The sequence below is a fragment of the Plectrocnemia conspersa genome, unplaced genomic scaffold, assembly GCF_051122295.1.
Source record: "Plectrocnemia conspersa isolate PC_06_02 unplaced genomic scaffold, ASM5112229v1 ptg000009l, whole genome shotgun sequence".
In the NCBI taxonomy this organism is placed as follows: Eukaryota; Metazoa; Arthropoda; class Insecta; order Trichoptera; family Polycentropodidae; genus Plectrocnemia; species Plectrocnemia conspersa.
In genome coordinates, this window is record NW_028277173.1 from 1333518 (window position 1) to 1350859 (window position 17342).

The 17342-nt window shown below is 29.9% G+C and overlaps 1 protein-coding gene and 1 long non-coding RNA gene across 14 annotated transcripts in view; one reads left to right on the plus strand and one right to left on the minus strand.

Annotated features, from left to right (window-relative positions):
• Positions 1–1279: 1279 nt before the first annotated feature.
• LOC148231492 (potassium voltage-gated channel subfamily KQT member 1-like) overlaps positions 1280–17342 on the plus strand; it is a 337496-nt gene continuing 321433 nt past the window's right edge. For 12 of the 13 annotated variants that reach the window (XR_015810812.1, XR_015810813.1, XR_015810814.1 and 9 more), the window contains exon 1: positions 1280–1464. The gene's annotated coding sequence lies outside the window, so the exon portion shown is untranslated. Of the gene's footprint in view, positions 1465–7209; positions 7489–17342 lie in introns of those variants that run through there. The other variant, XM_088193259.1, reaches the window with a different exon arrangement.
• Positions 2811–7276, minus strand: LOC148231493 (uncharacterized). The gene is made up of 2 exons (XR_015810815.1): positions 7105–7276; positions 2811–3723 (listed from the first exon to the last, which is right to left on the minus strand). It is a non-coding gene; the product is annotated as an uncharacterized LOC148231493 (long non-coding RNA).

Sequence of the window (17342 nt, forward strand, 5' to 3'; positions counted from 1 at the left end):
ACTCGTCTCATTTATATGGTTTATTTTAAGAGTTTTTGCCATCAAGGATATCTTAAATGAGTTGGATTACTTCTTGGGCATAATTGATCGCACGTAATTAAATATAAGATATAAATTCACTGACCAATTAATTGACTCATTCAAAATATGATATATATACATAGATAGTATAGGGAAAGAGTTTTGGTTTTGAAGTGAAATGTTGATGGATTTTAAAGTGGTTCCGAGAAACGTCATCTTGTTTGTCAAACGGTTGCCTTATTTATTTATGCTATTCACCATAGATCCTGTATTATGGCTAATTGCGCAGGAAGGAAAACATTTCGCTGGTCCATTGTCTTTAACATGAATTAGATAGATTGGCATGTAAGAATTTTGGTTGATCCACAAAAAGTCATTTAAAAATTAAATCTGTATCTTTATGAACAATATTATCTCTTTAATGTCTTTATTCAAAGTATATGATTGCTAAACGAACGTTCTATACTACAATATACACTGTATCTATACTTTTGAAATTGATATACAGATTGAAAATTTATTCAAATTTTTTTTTTTTATAATAACACATAACAAACATTGTCAAAGGCCTTTTCAAAATCCGTATATACGACGTCTACTTGAATTACCGCATTGAGAGATTTTGTCACCGCAAAGAGTTATTCATATGGTGTTCACTGTTCTGACCAATGCTCACTCGCACCTAATCTGTCCAATATTGTTGCATAAACAATTAGTTTTATGGAACAGTTATTTTTATATATTGTTCATATAAATTTTCCTTAATTAAATTTGTTACAGAAATAAAAATGAAGTATAAGTATCAGTACGCAGCAAGAACAGAGCAATATCCAGGGTTTTAGTATAAATGCGCAGGAACAATATAGATCTGAATCATCAGATAATGGTCAATTAAGGATGTCACAAACTTGAGCCAGATTACAATCGGCCGGCGTATAGAGATATTTCCGCTGGCCAACATTTGCCATTCAATGACTAAACATTATCGCAGTCCTTGAACTTCTGCGCAGATTTTGTTACTGTACAATAAGTATATATTTAATTAATTTATGTCACCGACCAGTAAAAAACCAAACCTGCAATATTAATTAAACAAAACAGTAGAGAGCAATGCTAAATATATCAAATTTATAATTACTATAATAAAAGTAATATATTTCACATTATAATTTAAAATGAAATATTTTTGTTTAAAAATTTTATTATAATATTAACACCTATCGGCCGAAAGAAAAACAAATTATTACGCCATGTTGTCAGTTAAAAGTAAACTTAGCGAGCGTCGCACGCGATCATCAGATCCCACTATTTTTTGTGATTTATACAATCTGTGATTCGTTATACCTCTTAAATTAATGTAAATGTGATATTAGATAATTTGTGCTATTCTATAATATTAAGTAAGTGCTATTCTAAATTTGACGTGACGAAGAAATCGCAGAGGTGAGTTTATTTTTAATATTAAATCACTAGTAATGAAATAATATGTTATAATTATGCAAATAATAAAAGACACAAGTTAAAAATAGCTTTACAACAGTTAAATTATATATTTTATTAGTTCCTTCAATGGACAATTCAGTATCAAATACGTACATTTTGTTTTTCTTGCTTAAAAATTAAATAGCAATTGCGGTTGTTTTTATTGGCCATAAAAAGATTATTTTTGCCCAATATCGTACTTGCTTAAAAATAAAATAAAATTTGAAAAATATTAATATTAAACCTCTTATTGTATTGTATTGTATTACATTAATAATGGAGGGTTAAGAATCCATCCAATTATGCATTTAAATTTTATTATTTTCGTCATGTAACAAATTATTAAAATAGTTAGTAAAATTAACTTATTCAAGTTTTTAATCATTATTAAAATATTTATATATCACTCGTAACTAACTTCATGTGTAACACAAATTTATATTATCTATAAATATCATTTTTAAAGAATCACTCTATTAACGTGGACTTTTTATGCACGCAAAAAACATAAGTTAAATTATTTAATTCTAAAAATGGGTATATTACAATTTTTTACCAAATTTGCGCACAAATCTATAATATTTTTTTTCATAAAATAGACTTTTTATGTACTGGTATAAATATATTATTTTTAGTTTTATTGAAATATATTATTATAAGTTCATTTTATTTAAAATTATAATATAAATAAGTAAAATAATTTAATGCTTGATTTTACTCAAGTTTTTTTGTATGGCATTTGTGACTTATTTAGCCAATTAAACGGTTCGATGTATATTTTTATTATATAATTATTAATTAAAGCAATATAAAGATAAAATTCAGGTATCAGTAACAGGTGGCGGTGTCGAATGCAATGAGTCTTTGCAGAAGTCTTTGTTGATTAGGCATTTTATACGTATCTTTCTAGTCACTTAAACGATTAGAAAAATATATAATTTAGACTAAGCAAGCTGGTTTCTCGATATTTTTCATTTCTCAAGAAATAAGAATTCTCATTTTCACTAATTGAAAAAAATGTAATTATTGATATATGATTATAATTATATAGATATCTTTACATTATTGTTAAACAGAGAACTGGATAATCGATAAAGAAAGCAAACATTATTAGATGATAATTTGTTATAATGGACGAAAATAATTAGAGGACCAGTACGATTCGATCTATTTTGATTGATTACAGAGCGTCGAATGGAGAAGGAATTTCGGGTTCTTATATTTATACCAGAATCGTAAAGAAAATTATCAGCAACAGTTGTTGCTACATTTTCCATATTTCAAATAAGATAAAGATAAAAAGTCTCTTTGAAATATTAAAAAACGAGATTTAATTTTAAAAAGTAGCTCTGTGAAAAGCCCCCATACATTTTTGCAATCTGTCGATTCACATGAGTAGCGGGTTTTTCTTATATGTTTATTAATGTAGATAGGAAAACTTAAACAATAATTATTTGATATTCAATTTACTTCCGACTAGATAAAAGCCTACATGAAAGCATGCATATGTTTAAGCATCTGGCACGGACTCACCCTTTTTTAGCAGTATAAAAAGTACAGCCGTTGAAGACATTAAAATAAATCATAAAAATTAAATTTTTACAAAAAAGGCTTTATGATTTTTCAAATACAGAACCTGTTAAATTAAAAAAAAATATCTATTTTATAGTGAAATATAAGTCAAATATCAAAAAAATAGGTCATGGAATGATATTTGTTTGATGATAAATAGTAATCTATTAAATATTCAAGGGTCATCGGCGAAAAGTAAGAATTTGGAATTAGGAACAATTTAATTAATATCATTGATATACAGAATAATTATTAATGGGCCGAGATTAGAACCTTGAGGTATTCCTGATGTGGCAATGTATTCAGACGACTTGCCTATATCGAACATTTGAAAAGTATGATTTAAAAATATACTTGTTTATGGAGTCCGTGATTTTTATTTGCTTAAGACAAAAATAAATCGTTTGTTGCGCATCGATTGAGCAGTGTTGTCCGTGGGTGTATCCGTGGGCTGCAGGTGTCTCTGAAGTGGGACGCTCTGGATTCTGAACGTCGAGCTGGATCAGTGGATTTTCGCTGGTTTGAATTGCGGACCAAAGTATCGAAGGGGAAGTCCTCAGTAGAAATATCTGAGTGAAAGTGATTCCTAGTTGCCAGTGTTCCGGTATTTATATTCGAAATCTCTCCATGGTGGATTTTGTGGTTTCTCTGAAATAAATTGACACTAGCCGATAAAGTAGATTAGAAACGGTTGCGTGCCTTATTTATTTGCAAGGCGATAGATATTTAATCCTTTACGATTTATGGCGCGTATTTCAATCCGTTAAGTGGTCTCTCACGGTGTTTCATTTGAAATGAAGCAACTATTTTTTTCTTATTTTTTCGCTTTTATCGCTTTGAACTGGCCCTTTTTATGATTATGATATGCATTAATCCTACCAATTATAAACGGAGAAGTGGTACAGTTGATAAACCGGCATTACTAATGCACAATGTGGTCACCAATTGCTGGAATTAGACATGACACTAGAAGAAGAAGGTTGCTTCCCATTTTTGAGTTAAAGGCGTTTAAAAATAAAGTTGCGTTAACAATCAATGTTGACTAACTTTATTGCCCTAAGGTTGAAGGCTATTTTCTGTAGGATATAACAGTAGTATACTTCAGTAGTTCTAAATAACAGACGAGTTTGGGTCACTCTTTATATGTTGTAATTTTTAAAGCATAAATATAGTATAAATATCTAATAAACGTATCAATTTTAATACTAAATTACAACATACATACAATATCAATCTACAAAACTACCTAGTTATTTGCTTTATAATATTTTTTTACATAATATAATTTTATTCATATAAGTAAATATATTCTTATTGCGAGGATAAACGTTTTGGCGAATTCCAAAGTGTACAGAGTTGTAAAATTGCTTAACGTTATCTCCATTAATTCTCTGGTAAAAAAAAGTAGAACGTGAGTAGTATACAATTATATTTATTATTAATATTTATTTATTTTATTTCTTAATAGTATAATTTAAACTTTTTGCGCTAATATTCTATGTGAGAATTGTAATTATTATTACCCTTATTGGCAAGATGGCCCAAAAATATTTATTATTATCATTGTAACGTATTCAAAGTTGAGTTTATAAAAGAACAGAGTTTTAATAATATTTCTGATGTTATACCTTTTAACTTAAATTATTACTAACAAGTCGTGTTGACTAATGTTCATTAGATTTATTACGTTTTTAACACGTATTTGCGTATTTTTCATATACATTTAATTAAGTTCAGCAATTGAACCACTAAATGTGGGGATTATATCGACAGGTCTAAAAACGAACAATTAACTTTTGGAAACAATGATTGAATCATAAATACATATAAACATGTTATGCTATTAAGTCATAAACACCTGTACGGTTTAAACGTAAAGACAAAAAGAGGCTTATATGTAAAAATGGGATACTATCGTGAAAATATTTTTTTACAGCTCAAGTCAAAATATCTGTCATAAATCAGAAAGAGTAAGATTATTATATAAGCCTTGAAAAATATATCACAAGCATTAAGGATTGCCATTTGTAATTTGTTCTAACGACTAACAAAAATCTGTTCCAAAACTCGCTATCCTTTTGTTATTGGCCGTTCCACAGAAAGGGATGGAAAATAAAATCTTTCGAACTTAAAAATTCAGTAATCAGAACTTTAAGAACTTTTAATTTAGACCTATTAAGTTCGCACGAACTTCGACCAATAGAAGGTCAACTCAACTTCATACAATCACAGATCGAAAAGCCGCCGCTTCCCTCTTCGCATCCCCTGGCCAAGTTCATTACAAACAAATACAAACTGTAGGTGACGATTTCAATTATTGCACAAAAATAAAATAGCAAAAATGAACATCCCTGACACAAAAGCTTCGTAATTCGATTTATGGAATTCAAAACTCGTTTTTTGTAGAAATTAACACTATTAATGCATATTTTTCATGAAAAAATATTAGAAATAAAAGCCAAACAATAGTATATGTGAAAGCTTAAATAAATTTAATGAAAACATTGTCATATATATTAGGGGTAGCCAACTTGTATGTTGTTGGGATCGACTTTTTAGATAAAAACATAGTCACGAGCTACTTAGAAAATTCCTAGAATATTAAGCATATCTCTGATCTAATCGATAACAAAAATAAGGGGGCTAGAAATAAATTCATAGTTTAATCGAAAACATTTTTATTATGAAAAACACAAATGCTTTTGCCGATTTTGATTTTTTTTATTGATTCTATGTTTGCTTTAATGTAAAATTTATACTTCCATTTTTTTGTCAAATCAATAAAATCAGGAGATTTATTATTTAAGATTATTCTTTAGTAAAAATTTTTGTAAAAATCATTCTAATAAAAACGAGTTATTAATTAATTTTACCGACATCCGACGATTGATATAATTGTAAGGAAAATAAAATCTTTCGTGAATTGTTAACTGTATTTTGGGATATTTGTATATATTGAATTTTTATTATTATTCTACTTTGGTTTTTGTAATTTGCAAAAGGCAAACGGCTTCAATAAAGGTTTCCTTAAAAGTTTTGTCATCGGGAAACGATTTGCATTTTTTCGCTTTTTGATAACTCGCTCGGAAAGTATGCTCGATTGGGTTTGAAAACATCTTTTGTTACGTAAATAATCTAGATTTTAGTTATTGCATATTCTTCTTCCATATTTCACTATTAATAGGAAAATCTGACTGAAATTTAACATGTAATGGCGCTTCGAATTATTCCTTTGCTGGTTATTGTGAAGAAAACGCCACATATCAAATACTGATATTTCTCTTGAACCATGACAAAAATATAAAACATATAAAAAAAACATGACTATAAATATCAAACAATATAATGCGTAATGTAATACGCGCGACAGTGTGATATACACAGCCACTAGGTCGCAATGGGCAAGGCAAACTGTCAACAGGTTGATTCTTTTCTCATTCTCCACACAACAACGTTTTTCATTCTCATTCCCACTAACGTCGGAAATAAGACATAATTAGCCAGATTTTAATATTAATAGCAAAATAAGATTAAAATTCAGCATGAAATATGTTAAAATGGCGCTTCATATTTATTTTTTATAGGTATTGCGACAATAAAAAATAAATTAATACCAATTTTTCATTAAAATGAAAAGTTCTTGTCCTTTTTAAATCACTCATAATCTACAACAAATTATTATTAATAAAAAAAGCCGTTTAAGAAAATAAAACCACTAAATGTTTATATGCATTATGCGACAAAATATCTCTAATAACGTGCTTAGATACTAAATACGATTATCAACTGTAATTATTTAGATACGTTGTTTCGCGATTCATTTGTTGGCCGGTTCTGATATGTATGATACATAAATAGTCATATTTGTTTGAAAATATAGGCAACGCATTTTATATTTTCTCTCTATGTTTCAAAATTTTAAGGTTTATATAACGACGAGTAATATGAATAAGACAAAGTAAAAATATTTTTGATTGCATAACATGTTGCCATGGAAAAATTGTCCTTATTGAATTGAAAAGTATTTACCGGTTAATAACCGTCGAATCCGGCGGCCGGAGAAGTCGCCTGTTTTACCGGCCGACGCCCGTCTGGAGAGTAGGGGGGCGGGAGGCGTCGCTGAGCGACGGGACACTCGGGAGAGCACCGGGACGCGCGCGCGAACGTCCCGCCGCGTTCCTCTCCCGGCTCGGTGTTGCCAGCGCGACCGCAACAAACTTCGAGCGCACAACATGTGACAGAGACGGCGCGAGAGGCTCCGTCCCCCTCTTTCGCATCGGCTTTCCCTATCTACTTATACCTACCCAAAGTGCACGAGTGTGTTGTTTAAGTTTGCCGCGCGCTTTTCCGGTTCGAAAAAAAGAAAAAAAACGCCATGAGGCGGTCGGCAAATTGATTGGAAAACGTGCACAGGTAACGATATATGATTTTATTTTTTTTTTAAATAAATTTATGCATATATTTGTATTTATGCTATTGACGTCTCTTTTTATTATGAGAGTTGATCGGTGTCGTCACTTTTTTATTTAAGTGCATTCTCTCGGCGGGTTGTTTAATGTGTCTCCACAAATTTTATGCTTTTAAACACTCAATTGTTATGCAAAAATAACAATAAAACGGTCTTAATTCAATTATCACAATTAATATTGAACAATTGAATATCAAAAACTATATTATTTTATTAAATATACTTTTGAAATCAGAGTTCAGCTTCGCCCGACTAGCTAAATGGTTCTGTGTTTTATTAAATTTATAAAACCGTATTTACACATATTTTACATGGGTTTAACCTACGTGACGATGAAAGTCTATGGTGTCATTATACCATTTAAATAATAATTAGAACGGCGGCGCGCATCTAAAATTTAATTTATGGGTTGTACGTGACAGGATGCAATTATTTAATACTAAATTAAAATATATTTAAACAAATACATGTGACATCAAAATTATAAATCTAAAATTCATTTATGGGTTAAAAATAAAAATGACGCCATATTGCGAGCGCGTTTGCGTCCGACAACACTATTAAAACAACAGCGTTATCTGTTGGATTTCATTCATTTCGCTCTCTGAACACCCCCAGCAACTGTGAAATTTTCAGTGAAATCGGTTCAGTAGTTTTTGAGTCTATATAGTACATACATACCAACATTGTCTTTTATTTATGAAGCATTATTATTTCAACTTCATTTAAATGTGATTGTACTAGTACCTATTATATATATGGTGAAATCTCTAGAAATCAGTGTGAATCTTAGAATAAATCTTGGATCATTGCATCAATTACAATTTCTTCTTCATATCCTATTTTAAGTGGGCTATCATATTAGCGATTTTGATTACTGTTGCATGGAATATTTCAGTGGAATTGCATCCAAACAATTTTCTCAAACTGCATAGCCATGAGATGCGACGCCTGCCTATACTTATTTTTTCACATTTTCCCCCCTGAATGATGAGATGGTTTAATTTGTATTTTGGTCATTTCATAATATGACCGAGATATTGAAGTTTTCTTTTCTTGATGTTCCGCAGCATTTCTCGTAAAATCGTGCCGTCGCAGTCACGCTTTTGCTCTTGCCATGAATTTTTGACTTCTGAGAAGTGATAATTGTTTTTGCGCCCTCCTATTGACCAAAATTCAGTTTGAATATACTTTAACCAATCCTCTCATATTAAAAGTCTGTAGCAATATCAATAAGAATGAATAGCTTTTATATTTTTAAAACATAGTGTAATAGCAAAGTGCAGACAAACTATGGAGCAATATGCGAGATGCGACGTCTGCCTGTACTTCTTCGGCTTATTTTCCCTTTATGGTTGAGTTGGCTAAGCTAATTAGTTTTAGAACTTTCATTAGGTCAATTTGGGTTTGGTTAATTTGTGTAGGTTAGGTTTGGGTTTGAACAGAAAATGGACGTTTCGCAACTGTCAAATTGAGTTTCATACATTTTACAGCAGCATATATAATAATTACATTAGCACTTATCAGTTAAATGATATTTTCGCTAGTAGAAATATATGTAAAATATATATCTACCGGTGAAATTGCAATCTGATATGATTTCACTGAAATGACATATTTAAAAATATATTTTCGGAATAGATTAGATACTGTTTTTTTAGATTTTTTTAAGGGATAACACAAAAATGTATGGTTTAGAATCAGGGGGGTAATGTTTTGTTTTATTATTTAGATTTCATTAAAATTCATATTATTTAATTGAATGACATGAATTTTTATAGCTAAACTCAATGGCGGCGAGAATTCTGTGGGGGAAAATGGGGTACCCAAAAAATTCCATTGATTTTTTCTATCGTCTTAGATAAATGAGGGCGGGTGCTGTCTTGGTGTAAAATTACCCTTCTTTAATTCATAAGGATTTTTTTATGTACTGAGTCGCTTTTAAATGAATTAGCTGAGCATACTATGTGTCTAATGTAATTGTCTGCCTATAATCTAATAACTCATAATGAATTATGCCCTTGATATCTCAACAAATGTATGACGTTATCTCATTGGGATGTAATCTTGTTCTCGAGGTTGGAATTGAGTTTGATCCAATCCCTTCCTTTTACATCGCGTGTTAAAGCAAAGGATCTACTACTTATCTTCACTAACAATTCGACTTAAAAATAAATCTCTCTGTTCTAGAATCATTAATTATAGGCAAATTAAGTACTGATTTTCTTATCAATGGTTAACTGCCGCTGTTTTAAAATTTTGCAGCATAATGTTCTATAGCAAAATCATATACAATAGTTTGATTTCCATTCGTGAGATTTTAGTAAGACAAATAGCAACTCAGGAAGGAAAACTTTGAGAACATACAGATAGATTATGTACATATTTTTAAGGTAAAGAAGACGAAGGTTGACTTTAGCTTTGACAAATGTTCGTAGCTCAATAAAAAAAACACACGTTAACTTTTGTACTTATGTTACAAAGAGAACATTACAGAATTTCTTTATATTATATAACCACTGGAAGTAATAATTAATGAAACTTTCTTAAACATTTTACTAATAATAGTCATGGATATAAGAAATACATATAAATATTATGGCTGTTAAAAGTTAATTAAAATAAAAAGTTTATATTGTATAATATATATATATATATATATATGTACATCTACATATGTATGTTATGTAAATACATATGTATATACAATATTACTCCAGTATTTGTAAAGCGTTTAAATATAATATTATCACATACCGAATATGAGTACATTTTATACAAAGTTATTTATAATGTATTGAAAATGTCGATAATATAAGAGGATTTTTGTTAAAGCCTGTCATTTTCTTTTTATCGCTAAATTGAGCGTTTGACAAGGGTCTTTGGGGCGAATTTCTTCAGTTATTCCTGAATCACATTAGTAATGGTAGGGAAATCGGAACGGATAGCAATTTTACAGCCATTGCTGATTAATAAATACGTTAATTTAAAATTATTTCATTTTTTGAAACGCATCAAATTAGTTATTAAAGATGCAAATTGAATTGCGTATAAGGAGTCTTTTTCAAAGAAAATACCAGGAAAAACGCTCTTTGTAATCAAGCTTCAAATTACGCAAAAATTTAATCAAAATCCGTTGTCAAATATTAAATTCTGAAAAATATGAATTTCGAACAATTAAGAATAACCCACAGCCTCCCGGAGATATCTCGTCTTCATTCGTCGAAAAACAGCCTTTCTCGTCATGATTTATGAGTCTATCACTCTCGTGATATCTCCGATATAATAATAGCCAATCTTCGCATTTTGATGTTACGACTTAGTGAATGTTTAATATTTTATATATGTTTTCGAAGCTAAAACTCATCTCGTTTCGTGTACATTAATAATGTCGTAAAATAGAGACGGGCAACGTCTCAGTCTGCGACACATTGTTCGCCAGGCTACTTTTAAATGCGCCCCACATGCATAAGTAAAACATCGTAAAGTGTTGTGTGGATCGTAAACGTTAGGTGTAAAAATGCTCACTATTCTTTCACAGGATTGTAATATCCTTTTTACTATGTGAAAATTAATAATACACAGTCGACATAAAAGTTTAATCAAACGTATATCCAATAAACGATCCGCCTAAACAATCAGGTCCTGCGGAAGTTTACGATATTTTTATCCAACGGTTTTATTTACGTTTTAGCGAGTTTATTTGCGGATAGTGATTTAACAGATCGACGAACGAAACCGAGTTAACGATCGTTCAAAAGTAGACCCGTAACTGACCTCCTCTCGTAAAGATTTAATTCTTATTTTTGTATTTCGTATGCTATTTGTGTATTGTACATTTACTACACTTTTCTCTCGTCGTATTTATGTCTACGTCTACGTCACGTTTCAAACGTAGAGACCTAAGCGTTTCAGCGAGATTATTGAAGGGGAAATATATTTTCGTGAAAAGAGGAGTTTAATAAGACTCGGAATGGCGGTTCCCAACATTTTTCACTGACCGCTCTAATAAATAACTTGTAATATTATACCTATTGGGTTGAGTTATCGTGTTTTTTTTTGGGCTTTGAATATCTAATATGTATAGTATATTTGATTATTGGTACATATTTGCTATTATAGTTTATTTTTACGTGGTAGTTCTTGAATTTACTTTAATTACAGATTCTTATATCGTGTACTTCATTTCTCAATATGAAATTACTCTTCTAAAAATTTTCTTCTGCGATATATCATACTTCTGTATCAGTTTTTTTTAAATATATAACATAGTGTTTTTATGGATTGAGGTTACTATTTTTAACAAATGTTTGTTATTATTATTATTATTTGTGCAACAATCAAGATCGTTAGCTATAATTTGTATGTTTAAATATACGTGAAGTGTTTCGTTACACCAGACGGTTTCACCTCTGGATGCGAAGAGAGAAGCGGTGGCTTCTGCAATCTTCGATGGTTTAAAGTTGGGTACACGCATTTGTTCGAACTTAATGGGATCGAGCCGGAGAGTTCTTGAAGTTTTCCGTCTCCAACGTAGATAGTGATGCCGGGAGATCATCAATAATAGTCGTGATGGCTTAGGTCGAGAACGAAGGCGGATCACTACTGGTTGCTAATGTGCCTGTGGGTGAGGGCCTATACTTGATCATGAGAAGCGAATAGGAACATCTGAGCTTAACCAAGCGCTTGAAATTGTAATGCCTTAAACTCTGAATTGAGTGTTCAATTGTAAATGTCAGAGAAAGTCTCTGAGATGGTGTCTAAAAAGTGATCGTTAATTTTTCCCGCATTTCCGTATTTACGCACTTCATTATAGATTTTATTTTCAGCCTCTTTCAGTTGAATGATCAATTAAAAATTAAGTTGAGTTTCGTTGACCTGCAGGTTACGAATAGCCGTTTCGATGGCAATTCCATTATTAATGCGTTTGCGATAGACAGTTTTAATATTGAAAAATCATTGCAAAACATTGACTTAATCCGCAAAAAATTTTCTCACGGTGGTGTTCCATTTTAACAAAGAATTTTTCGTTTCATTTTTCTTAGACATTTTATATTATATGCTTAAAGCATGTCTTGTAATCTTTGATAAAACTATTTTTAAAATCAGTCTTTTAAAATCATGGCAAAAACATGACTTTATCTGCAAAATATGTTTTCATGGTGGTGTCCTATTTTAACGAAACATTTTATTTTCAATTTTTCTTAGATGTGTAAAATCCGTCTTTTAATCTTTGACAAAACTATTTTGATAATCACCACTAGTAAACCAAATCCACAATAGCGAGAAATTGTCAACGGAAAAACACAGCTAATTAATAGTTATTAGTATTATTTAAAAAAAGAGTCAGTGTGTAGTAGTTTGGTTACCTTTAATCTAGATCTTGACTTTTTGTTATTGTTAAAATTATATGAGCTACAATTTTATTCTTAAACATGCTAATAAAACTTTTCACAAGGAAAAAAAATCCCTTAGATAAACATATTTCGGTTTATTTGAGTACAATTTAATAGTCGTAATTGGAATAATATATATTTTACTAGCTGTCGGTCTCTCACTATAGTTTTATTATTCATTTGCTAAAATTGTATATTTAAATCATTGAGTATAAATTGGATGACAAGGTACACTACACCGCATACCTTTATTATTATTTCTGGTTAATTTAGTTTTAAAATATTAAAATATAGTGGTTGCTCTAGTAATTAATTATTAGCAAATTCTAATTTCTCTGCTACTGTTCAATTTTTGCTCGTTTGCGTTCGATAGATATGCAGTTGACCCAAGCACATTTTCGACCGTTCTGATTTTTATCTGATTTTATAAAATAAAACAATATTATTCGCCCACGCCATAATAAATATAGTATATATAATAAATAAAATACTATAGCTAATATATTTTGCCAATCGAATTAAAAAAAACATTATTTGTATTATCCACTTCTTTTTCAAAGAAAATAATAATTAAAATATATGTATGATACAAATTTGAATTTATGTTAAAGAAAATCTCATATAACGTGGTACTATAGAGAGCACAGATCAGCTTATTCGACAAATGTATGTATTATACATATGTATGTTGGAAACATCTGACATTCTCGTGAGATGAAACAATAATATGGTATAATTTGCAATGTTTTCTTCTATAACATACGTACGCAGATTTTATTATTGTCGTAACTAAAATGTGATAAGCATTTCGTTTACAAATAAATCCAGCGACCGCAATATACGGTTTAAAGATAACAATGAAACATTCTTCATGTTACATAATGCCATAATATAAATCACGACCATGACGTATTTCTACATATGCTTTCAACTTGATGAAACGTTTCTAATTTAAAAAATAGCATACATATATGCTAAATATTACCCTTAAAGTCCACGTTTGATGACAATGCAAAATGTCAACACATTTTCCGCGTGCAAAAAGGGCACGCCGATGAAATACCATACACACTATGTAAATAACAGAGTGACATATTCGGACGCTAATTCGACCTAGAATATAATAAATGCTGCATAAGTCAATTTTTAACTAGAATAGCATAATTATCATATTAAATTGAATGTATTGTATTTACCTAGAAGCGACCTTATTAATAGGTTTTGTTGCGAAGTATATTATATTGCTATTAAAATGCAATCTGCATATTTTAATATATTTTTCTCATTTAAAAAATTGTTTTTAACTGAGAAAAAATGTACTTTTGCTGCAAAAATACGCGTTTTAATAAAATGTTTCGACAAGTAAAATGCAAAAATACCTTAAATAATAACTATTTATAATTTAAATAATACCCCCTAAATTTTTTTTTTAGCATTTTTATAGAATCAAAACTGTAATATAATTATTGATATTTTTTGCATGTGAAAAAATTTGATTACCCTTTTGAAATTGATTTTTCTAAATTCCAAGTTTTAATTTAAATGCTTTAATATAGTTCCACATAATTGTGGCAACTTTATTTTGACTCTGATGTTTTAAATTTAAAAGTGCTGCTTTATATTTGTAATGAAAGGCAAATCCTGTTTGCATAATGTCCTTAATGATTATTGTAATGCGTTTAGATTAATTCGTCTATTGTCACGTACGGTCTGCACTGGCTGGCAAAAAAATGATTACTTTTAATGCATTAATAGATTAGTATGTGAATTTCAATTTCAAAAAAAGCTTTTGAAACTACTCTTCTTTGGATTTGCCAATGTACACTGATGGATGTACATGTAATCACGCTAGATCCCGCAATTTTATTAAAAAAAGTCAACAATTATTAAATGATTATCATCATCCGACAAGAAATCTTGCAATCTTAAATTATTTAAAATTTATCCGCGGATCAGCAAAATTCTTTCGTGGGCCATTAGTAATCTACGGATCACCGGTTGGCAACCACTGTCATAGAGGACGTGAATAAGTGACGGATCGTCAAAGTTAAATGCGTTCCTCATAACAAAACCAAGCATCTTGGAATATTTATCGCAGACGTCATTTCTGTATAGCCTTTGAGTGCAATCTCAAAAATGTCTCTAGGCAAAATGTTTCCACTGAGATCGTAGGAGTAATCTGTTGGCGAACGGGATGAAGAAAATGACACAGTATGACACTTTCCGACACTAAAGAGCACGAGTTAAATCGTCCGAGTAACCGAGGCCTGACAATTTTTCTAAACAAACCTTGTCAAAGGCCTTTTCAATATCCGTATATACCGCATCCAGCGGTACCCGTTTATTAGGTTTTCTCGCTTTACCTAGTTGTTTCAAGGTGTCCAGAACTAATATATTACTTACGCTCTTAGTGCATTGTTTTGATTAAATTAACGCATTCAGTTGATGGTTAACAACTAAAGAAGGACGCCTATGATCTTCTTGATCTTCAGGGATTTTGTCTCTAATACGTATTATTTAGAACGCCCATTGCATTATATGTTACTTAACAGTACTCATAACTAAAACATTGCTTAGTTTACCAGCATTTTTAGATGGTTTACGATCATTTACGTTTAAAAGTAATACAACAAAAATTTCTTTGCGTATTTTCTATTTTTAATTTATAAATTAATTTGAAGCAAAATTTTTGTGCCAAAATATATAATATAAACGAAATATAAAATAACAGTAAACACTTTTCTGACAACCTTATAGTAATAATATAGTTTTAGATTGCGGAAAAGTAACATCGTCAAAACGAATATGCAAAGCAAATCCATTAAAACAATATATGGTTTTGCATGTTCTTGGGACTTATAGCACATGTTATAATTAATTATTTATGCAACTGTATGTATGTACATATGTTTCTGTGGTTATTAATAAGAATCTATAAAATGCACTATGTGAAATAGTCCGGATAATACAATAGCAAACAAAATTGTCTATCGATCAACACGAAACAGTTTAATAATTTGGTAACTTTTTTGTTTCAAGTTGAAAAACATGGTTTTGTTTATTAAAAAAACTGGAATTTTTATAAAAACAGTTTTGAAATTGGCTATATCATTCGCGCAATAGTAAATATATATAATATATACGTAGTCTCCGAGTCGTAACAAAGATCGGGTTGAACTCGCTGGATTCAGACGACTGCTTAGCTAAATGTAAAAGCTGCTGTTTTCTCGGACTTCTCTTCTTTGCTTATTAAAAAAAAAAAACGAATTATAGCTATTTTATTTTATTAGCCATAGCTTGAATAACTATATTTTCGTATATCGTGGCTTCAATAATTCAAAATAATATATTTATTATATGTCTTAAAATAACTGTGAAGCTTGTTTTTTTATTGAACGATTTTAACGATATGGACGTAGACCACAATGTTAGGTCATAAACACAAGTGTTTAAAATATAAGAGTGCTCTATTTTAAAATACATTTTTTTGATAGTATATATTTAATGTGAATTAATACTTGTTATACATTTTTTTACTACATATTAAATTTAAGAAGTAGCTTATTGATAAATTGTAATCAGCAAACTTAAGAAAATGTTACTATAAAAAATATATTAATTCAATCTAATGGCTTAGCTTACAATTCTAGTGACACAGGTGCAAAAAGCAACTACGTAACTTAAAAACAAATAGGTTTAATATAAACATATTTTCTGCATATACAATCATAATAAACATATTGTAAGTCGTTAACATTATATTATTAATATTATTATAAAATATTATAATGCATCAATTATTTAAAAACACAATATATAGAAAACGTTTAAAAGTAATACCTAATATTGTATTTAATTGATAACGAATAATGTTTTAGGAAGGATTTATAAATCAGCTATTCACATATATAGTTAAAATCGCAAAGGATCGAAATTATGCGTTAGGTATATGAAAAATAATTGGCTTTGTTTCTCTCTGAATATTTCCAAACATTTAAATTCCTAAAATATCTCGACTGCAAAGAGACGATATGCTAATAAGTATCAAACAGCCGGAAAACTGTATGATGAAACATTGTTAGAAAGAAAACTCTTCCGGTAACTTTGGTTTACATAAAAAGGAAAGCAAAACGCTACCTACCATCGGTTTATACAGAGGATTACTTTGTAGTAAGCCGTTAAGTTTAAATTTTCACAAACGCTTGCAGATTATGGATAGTTTTAGTACTAGTATTAGGCAGATTATTACGACATTCAGACGCAACTGCTTTGTGTGTTATGGGAAAACAAAGTTGCTTGACGTTTATGCGCTATTCATAGTTACGAAGAGACATAAAAATCTTGGACATGTACATATAAGTTAAATTTTTGAATTCAAGTGTAATACTAAATTCGTGCATATT